The sequence below is a fragment of the Ursus americanus genome, chromosome 8 (genome assembly GCF_024610735.1).
Source record: "Ursus americanus isolate L20-20 chromosome 8, mUrsAme1.1.p, whole genome shotgun sequence".
In the NCBI taxonomy this organism is placed as follows: Eukaryota; Metazoa; Chordata; class Mammalia; order Carnivora; family Ursidae; genus Ursus; species Ursus americanus.
This window is the reverse complement of record NC_142134.1, coordinates 48,059,725-48,068,327: the sequence shown is the minus strand read 5'-3', so window position 1 is coordinate 48,068,327 and position 8,603 is coordinate 48,059,725.

Below are 8,603 nucleotides of genomic sequence, written 5' to 3'. Positions count from 1 at the left end.
ATTTTTCATATGGCAGGTTGGCTTCCTGCTTTTGGGGTGACAAGAGGGTCTCAGTATCCTTGCACCGGTTTTTCCTCAATTAGCTTCAATTCAAAGTAATTAATATGCCATTATGATACATTTCGGGGCATCTTGTCCTAGGGTCAGGACTTTAATAGGATATGGACTTGTGCTGAACTATTCTAAGAAGAGGTAGAGGAAGCACGATCAGCTATGACCTGGGTACCACACATCCTTTGTTCAGGATGGGGAAGGCAGGAAGCAGGGATAGGGAAGTTATTGTAAAACAGCAGTCACTCAAAAGAAGGGTTGTGTGGCTTCATTAATGTTCCCATTAGAAACACTGTTTGGGGTTCTATTAGGAACAATACAGTCTGACTACCAGCATGAGATGACAGGCAGACTCAAGGTACTGTTTCCTAGAACATGACAAGGTTAAGATAAATGAAAAATGCTATGTCCTTAAACTCTTTATCTGAAGTTCTGCACATGGGTTGTAAATTCTTTCTCGGGGTCAAATTTTGAAATTCCTTGGGCAAGAGTGGGATGTTCCATTCTCAATGATAAGACTTCACACAGCAAAGTTTCTCCTGAACTGATTAGAGGACAAGATTTCTTAGCACTCTAGGCTTGAGTTCATTTTGCAAAAGCAATTTTCAACACCTTCCCAGTACTATAACTTACCATCTAACAAAAATATACATCTACTGCAGTCAAAAAAGAACTGCAACTAATAAAAAGGAGCTTTGCCGGGAATGTTATTGGAGAGTAGAAGGATATTTGTGTAATGTATACTTTCCCAATGGTTTTACTTCTTTATGTGTTTCTGACACTAGAAATATAAGTTCTGCCCCTACTGTAGGCACTGATTATGGTTAATCTTCCTTGATTGCCCTATACCATATCCTGTCTTCCTTTTCTCTCAAGTTGATGTTTCTCACCTCTTGCAACCCATATGCCATTCTCTCTGTACCATAATTAAAGTAAGGGGTTACTGCCATTAAAAGAAAAAGACCCAGGGTGCCTGGGTGGCTTAGTCAGTTAAGCATCTGCCTTTGGCTCAGGTCATGATCCCAGGATCACGGGATCGAGCCCCATGTCGGGCTCCGTGCTCAGGGGGAGCCTGCTTCTCCCTCTCCCTCTCCCCCTTCTTGTGCTCTCTCTCTCTCTCTCTCTGTCAAATAAATAAATAAATAAAATTGTAAAAAACAAAAAAAGAAATACCCAACACTAATCAGAAAAAAATATTATTTTTGACAAAGGCAGGGACATGTGAGCTATTAATTTGTCCATTCAAAAAATACTTGCCAAGGGGCGCCTGGGTATCACAGTTGTTAAGTGTCTGCCTTCGGCTCAGGGCATGATCCCGGCGTTCTGGGATCGAGCCCCACATCAGGCTCCTCCACTAGAAGCCTGCTTCTTCCTCTCCCACTCCCCCTGCGTGTGTTCCCTATCTGGCTGGCTGGCTGTCAAATAAATAAATAAAATCTTTAAAAAAAAAATACTTGCCAAGAACATATTATGTGCCAGATACCAACATTAGTAAAACAGACATGCAGTCCTTGCTTGCAATAAAGTAAGTCTTGTGGGGATGTAGAAGTCACCCAGCAAATCCGAAAAAGGCCAAGTATTCTCAGTCATGAGACTCTAATTAAGGTTTTCCTTTATATTTGGAGATGGCTTGAGCAAGAAGGGACCTGTGTCTTGTTCTCCAAATGAAGCCCCAAGGAATGGCAGGATTAGCAGAAAGTTCCCCTGAACCAAGGGTTTGGATGGAGAGTTTGGAAGAAAAGTTTTAATAGGCTGTCACCCAAAGAAGATGACAAATTTACAGTGCCATAGGAGCACTATAGTAGAGGTGGCTATGTAGGTGACAGGAAAATATGGCTGATGACAACCCTGGTCTACTATAGGGCACCGAGAGAAGCATCAGACAACCCCCCCTGTAATCCTGAGTAGCTGATATACAGCTGAAGTTGGCTGACAGCATGAAGTAGCGTTTTAGTCAACATGGATCATGCAAATGGAGGCCAACAGGCAAAAAATGTTTCAGCAGATGCCAAAGACTAAAAATACACAGAAAGAGATAACTATCATTTTAGTGGATGGCAAAGAAGAGAAACTGACACCAGTACAGATGCCTCCACTGATGTAAATTCAAGTAGTCTCTCTACTTTAGATTCCATTCTGAATCAAAGGTAGGGAAGGGGGGATACTCAGAAAGGACAGAATACATACATATATATATATATGTATGTATATACACACACACATACATATACACACACATACATATACATACATATATATTTTTTTAAAGATTTTATTTATTTGAGAAAGAGAGCAAGCATGAGCGGGGGTAGGTGCAGAGGGAGAGAGAGAAGCAGACTACCTGCTGAGCAGGGAGCCTGGTGTGGGATTCCATCCCAGCATCCCAGGATCATGACCTGAACCTAGGGCAGAAGCTTAACTGACTGAACCACCCAGGTGCCCAGGACAGAATTTACATTTGAAATGACTACAAAAACACTAAAACATAAAGATGAATCTAAAGATAATTGACTTAAGTTTCCTGCTCTCATGAGAAGGAGGCTTGAGGGAAAGATTTAAGAAAAAGATATTAAAAATATAGATTATATAGAGCTATTAAAGAAAAATAAGAATGGCATATTGGAATTTATGGCTTATGAGGTTTCTGTATGCTCCAAAATGTTTTAACAGGGTAAACCGTGATTTAGTTTGTATGTAAGAAAAAAAAAAGAACAGATCAAGATTGGGTCAGGGGTAGGTCAGGGTAAGCTGGATTTTTTTTTTAGAAAGAGAATACAGAGAAGGCCCTCTAAGCCCAGGAAATAGCTTGCACAAAGTATGCCACCAGGAAAGGAAAAAAGCATACATATGGAATTCTGAACAACTCCCATGTAGCTAAGAGTAGAATATATTTCAAAAACTAGCAGAAATTGAATCTGGAAAGAGACAGAAATGAAGTGAAATGAAGTACCTTGTAGACTATGCATTGAACTTAGACCTTTATTGAAGCAATGGGGAGCCTCTTAAACTTCATGAATGTGTTAAGAGACTAGCAGATTGTGTTTTAGGAAGGAGGTAGAATGGGTGAGGATTGTATTACAGAAGCAAAGATCCAGATTCAGAAAAACCCCAGGCTCATTTTGTTTTTTCCCTGCCCCAGCCCTAGTATGACACATTTCACTAATGGCTGATAGTGTGTGTGTGTGTGTGTGTGTGTGTGTGTGTGTGTGTGTGTGTTTAATCAAGAATGGATGTTAAGTTTTATCGAATACTCCCTGCATCTTTTATAGTATGGTTTTCTATTTTAGTCTATTGGCGAATCACAGTGATTGATTTTTGAATGTTAGGTATACCTTGCATTGCTGAGACAAACCTGACTTGGGCACAGTTTCTTAATTTCTTAATTTCCCTTTTTGGATAGTTCTTTGTTAATGTAAAGAAATGCAACTAATTTTTATGTATTGGTATTATATGCTGCAACTTTACTGAATTCATTTATTTGTTCTAACAATTTGTGGAGTTTTTAGGGTTTTCTGTATATAAAATGTGGTCATCTGCAAACAGATAATTTCCTTTTTCCTTTAAAATTTGGATGCCTTTTATTTCTTTTTCTTGCCTAATTGCTCTTGGTAGGACTTCCAGTATTATGTTTAGAAGTGGCAAGAGTAGGCATCTTTGTCTTGTTTCTGATCTTAGAAAAAAAGCTTTCAGTTTTTCACCATTGAATATGATGTTAACTTTGGACTTATTACATATGACCTTTATTATGCTCAGGTAAATTCTTTGTATACCTAGTTTGTTGAGAGTTTTTATTATGAAAGGGTGTAGAATTTTGTCAATGTTTTTTCCTATATCTATTGAGGTGATCACAATCTTCATCCTCTGTTTTGTTAATGGGGTATATTACATTGATTAATTTACTTATGTTGTACCATCCTTGAATTTCAGGAATAAATCCCACTTGATCATGTGGTATGATTCTTTTAATATGTTGTTGAATTTGTTCTGCTAGTATTTTGTTGAGGGTTTTTGCATCTGTGCTCATCAGGGATATTGGCCTGTAGTTTTCTATTGTCTATTTTGATTATTTCTGCTCTAATCTTTATTATTTCCTTCCTTCTGCTGACTTTGTGCTTGATGTATTCTTCTTTTTCTAGTTCCTTGAGGTGTAAAGTTAGGTTGTTTATTTGAGAACTTTCTTCTTGTCTAATGTAGGCATTTATGGCTATAAACTTCCTTCTTAGAACTGTTTTTTGTTGCATCCCATTTAGTTTGGTATGTTGTTTTCTTTTCATTTGTCTCAAGATATTTTCTGATTTCTCTCTTTATTTCTTCTTTGACCTCTTTGTTATTTAGGAGAGTGTTGTTTAACACCCACATATTTATGTATTTTCCTTCTGTTATGATTTCTAGTTCTATTCCATTATGATTAGTAAAGATACTTGATATGTTTTCAACCTTCTTCTGTTAAGACATGTATTGTGACCTAACTCCATTTGGGGCATTGTAGTTTTCATCCCTAAACAATTGGTTTGAATTTTTTTAATATTGTCCGTGTTTCTACTTAACATCTTTAGTCTTTCCTTTAGCTTCCTGAACATATGGAATATAAGTATAATAACTGCTTTAATTTCCTTGTCTGAGTTTATCACGCATGTTACATCTGGTTCTCTTTCAGTTGATTGATTTTTCTCCTTATTGTGGTTCGTATTTTCCTGCTTATTTGCATTCCTGATAATTTTTATTTGACTTTCACATCATGAATTTTACTTTCTTGTGTGCTGCATATTGCTATTTTCTAAAAATGTCCTTGAAAATTGTTCTAGGACATGGCTAAGCTACTTAGAAATAATTTGCTCCCTTTGGGTCTTCTCTGAAGCTTTCTAAGGTGGGAATATAGCAGGGATTTTTCTAGAGTTAATTTCCCCTACTTGGAAAGCAAGAACCTTATTGTTAGTATTATAAACCTTACCTCATGAATAACGATTTTTCTGTTCTAGTTGTAGCAACAGGAACTATGTCTCTTACTATGTGTGCCTCAGACAGGGTCCCCTCTAATTCTTTCACGTGGTTCTCAGTCTCAGGTAGTTTCCTTACATGTTTGTGCTGATGGGTACTTAGCTGAATAGTTCAGGGGACCACTCTTCAGATCTTTCAAGTTCTCTATCTGCGATCTTGCTGCTCTGTAGTATCATGGCTTCCTTGGACTCCCAAATCTCTCCCCTCAACACAGAGAGACCATGGGTCTCCGCCTGGGTTCCTTTCCCTGTGCTACATGGTGAGAACTTTCTCTAGGCATTAAGCTGGGATAATCGTAGGGCTCACTTTTCATTTCCCATTACTCAGGGATCACTATCCTTTGTTGCCTAATGTACAGTGTCTTGAGAGTTATTGTTTCATATATTTTGTCCAGTTTTTTATTTGTTTAAGCCAGAAAGGCCAATCAGATCTGACTCCATCTCAGCTAGATTTAAAGAATGGTTGGATCCTCGAAATACCATTTAAGGAAATTTTACTACTCCAATTCTGTCTAATGCTGAGAAGTGAGTTGCTGTCGTTAATGGAAAAGTAATACATTTTCTTCTGTCAGTGTTACAACCTATTTGCTTCCTATAAAAGTGGCTGTTAAACTTTCAGAAACTTCTTCACTAAAAAGTCATTATCAGGGATTACTTATAGCCATGTCAAGCATAAAACTTAATAGAAAAATATGTTATGTTCATGAAATCACGTTCAAATTCCTCAGCCAAGAAAAATAAAACAATTTTCTTTGGAAGTTTTGTACAATTTGAAACTTAATATCTTTCTTAATGCTTTATATATCATTTTTCTTTTCTGAATTATGTAATATGAAGAAGTTAATACAACTTTCCACTAGCCTGACGTAGATGCCCTCAAGACTCCACTAGTTTAGTTCAATGTGCTGTATGTATATGATCTTTTTTTATGTGTCCCATTACATGAAAACATTTGTAAGCCCTTACATGAAAAGTGAGTCTAAATCTTGAATGACCTTTTGCTGTAAGTAGCAACTGTACAGATAGAGATTAGCATGACTGAGCTCATGAGTGTTGGTGGGGGGACCCAGAAAGTTTGTGTGTGCATGCATGTGTGTTTTAATTTTAGAGTTTATAATAAAAGCAAAAGTAAGGTCTGATTTGATTCACAAAGGAGAAAATTTTATAGTCATTATTACTGGATATCTTGTGGCATACTGATTGCAGAAATGGCTTCAGTTCTTTATCTTTCGTTATATCTATACCCTTTCTAATGTGATTGTGCTTGGTGGTGGCTTATTTTACATCATTGTTATAGCAATTGATAACTGATACACATCTTTTGTAATGCATTAGAGAAAGAATGTGATCATGGATGGATCCCTCCACACTCAAACATGAGCTTATATTGGAAGTATCTGCTGAGGTGGGTTTCACGACGACCAAGCAAAGATGTTGCCTTACCTTTTGCATCAGGCAGGAGTAAATGTTGGTCAGATTAGGTTCTTGGTTCATGGCTTAGGCCTCCATAGACAAGGTAGACATTGTAGGAGTGCTACAATTTGACAAGCTTTCATTCATAATTTTAGCCACATATTTAAATATATACAATAAGATGGGGCAAAAGCATTCATAGGGGAAAGTGGAAAATGATTATATCATTAATTTCTTAAAGAAAATAAATACACAGTCTAAGAGGGCAACAGGGACATTTATATTTTTAATGTAAGTGGGCTTTTGAGTCAGTCATTTAGTTGTAATGAGAGACAGGGGAACTTGATTTGAAGCTACATTTCCATAGAGGGCTCAGTGTTTTAAATTAGGATTTAGGTTTATTTGGGGTCATTTGGGGTTTGATATACTTAGAGGAGGAGTTAAAGTCACCATTCATACGACTAAGCTTAACTAGATACTCCCCACAAACACTGAAGTAGAATAAGAGAGCACTCTTACAGTAAGAATAAGAGGGATTGGGCAATTGATTAAATGAGAAATGCTCAGTGGGTCTTCACACTTTTGGAATGACAGCACAATCTCCTGATACAGAGATTCGATGATCTTTTAGGGTGACACAATAGTCTTTGTGTAATCAAAAGCTAGAATGGATGAGTATTGATTTAAGTATTTCTTTAAAGTCAAATTCTCCCACATCTGCCTACCATGGTTTATATCTTATATTTGTATTCATTATAGGAAGGTTCATTCTGGACTACATAATATGCCATCAATATCAGCCAACACAATTGATTTGCAATTCCTTTAAATTAAAACAAGGACTTTTGTTTTTGAAAGCTGCAGTAAAATTTGAGGAATTTATATCAGCACTGAGATTTTTCAGAAGATTTTTTTAGATAAGCATCATAAAAATGCAGATGGTAAGAATATATAATGAGATTTAGGGAATTTCAATTTTAATAACATAGACTAAAGCGTTGTCTCTTGTTGGTAATTTAATAAAGAAAGTTTTCCTGGGATCATAAACTATGAAATTATAGCCTTGGAGGCTTCTAGGTGACTACTGACACTGAGATTAAATAAGAGCTTTAGAATTAAACATCACAGTGTACTTTATTGAAGTTTATATCTTTGCAAATAATAACTATAATACTAAATCAGTGTATTATGAAATTTTTACCAGTAGAAGTTAAGGAGAAAAGTTTAGGGGCAAACCGAATTGATAATTTAATATTATAGACTAAAGAAATTATTGACAATATTTCTTTTGTAACTGATAAAACTATTTGTACCATATAATGAAATGTTAAATGTTAAACAGATTTTTCAAATAGAATTTAAAATTCTGGGGGCACCTGGGTGGCACAGTGGTTAAGCGTCTGCCTTCGGCTCAGGGCGTGATCCCGGCGTTATGGGATCAAGCCCCACATCAGGCTCCTCTGCTATGAGCCTGCTTCTTCCTCTCCCACTCCCCCTGCTTGTGTTCCCTCTCTCGTTGGCTGTCTCTATCTCTGTCAAATAAATAAATAAAATCTTTAAAAAAAAAAGAATTTAAAATTCTGTGATAATTAAAGTAAGTCCTAAATAATTTCCATAAAGACAGGGACCTTGTAAGTCTTATCCACAGGTGTGTCCTCAGCGCCCAGTATAGAACCTGAAACATAGGTGTTAGTTTTCATTGTATTTCAATTAAAAATGGAAGCTGCTATGCTACAGTTATACACAAGAGGGCATGATTGAACCTGATATAAAACAGGCTGTGCTGATAGTACAGCATTTTCTTATGAGCTGTGGGTTTTGTTTTTCCAATTGTTCTTTATAGATAGTAGTTCATTTTAGCTGACCTTCTATAGGATAGCCGTAACAGACAATAGAGACTATTTAAAAAATCCATTAAACTGAAATTTACTATAATATACAACTTAGTATCTACTTTCGTTTATAATATTGAAAAGTTTTATCAGAGAACAGGAAAAGAAAAACATAAAATAGAGTGATGTAAAATTTTAGGATCTTTTTTCACTAATAACAGCCCTTCCACATGAACTGGGACTCTGTCTCAGATCACTGCCACAGGAATTGTGCTTTTATTTGGTTAGCATATTTATTAAATTTGATTTT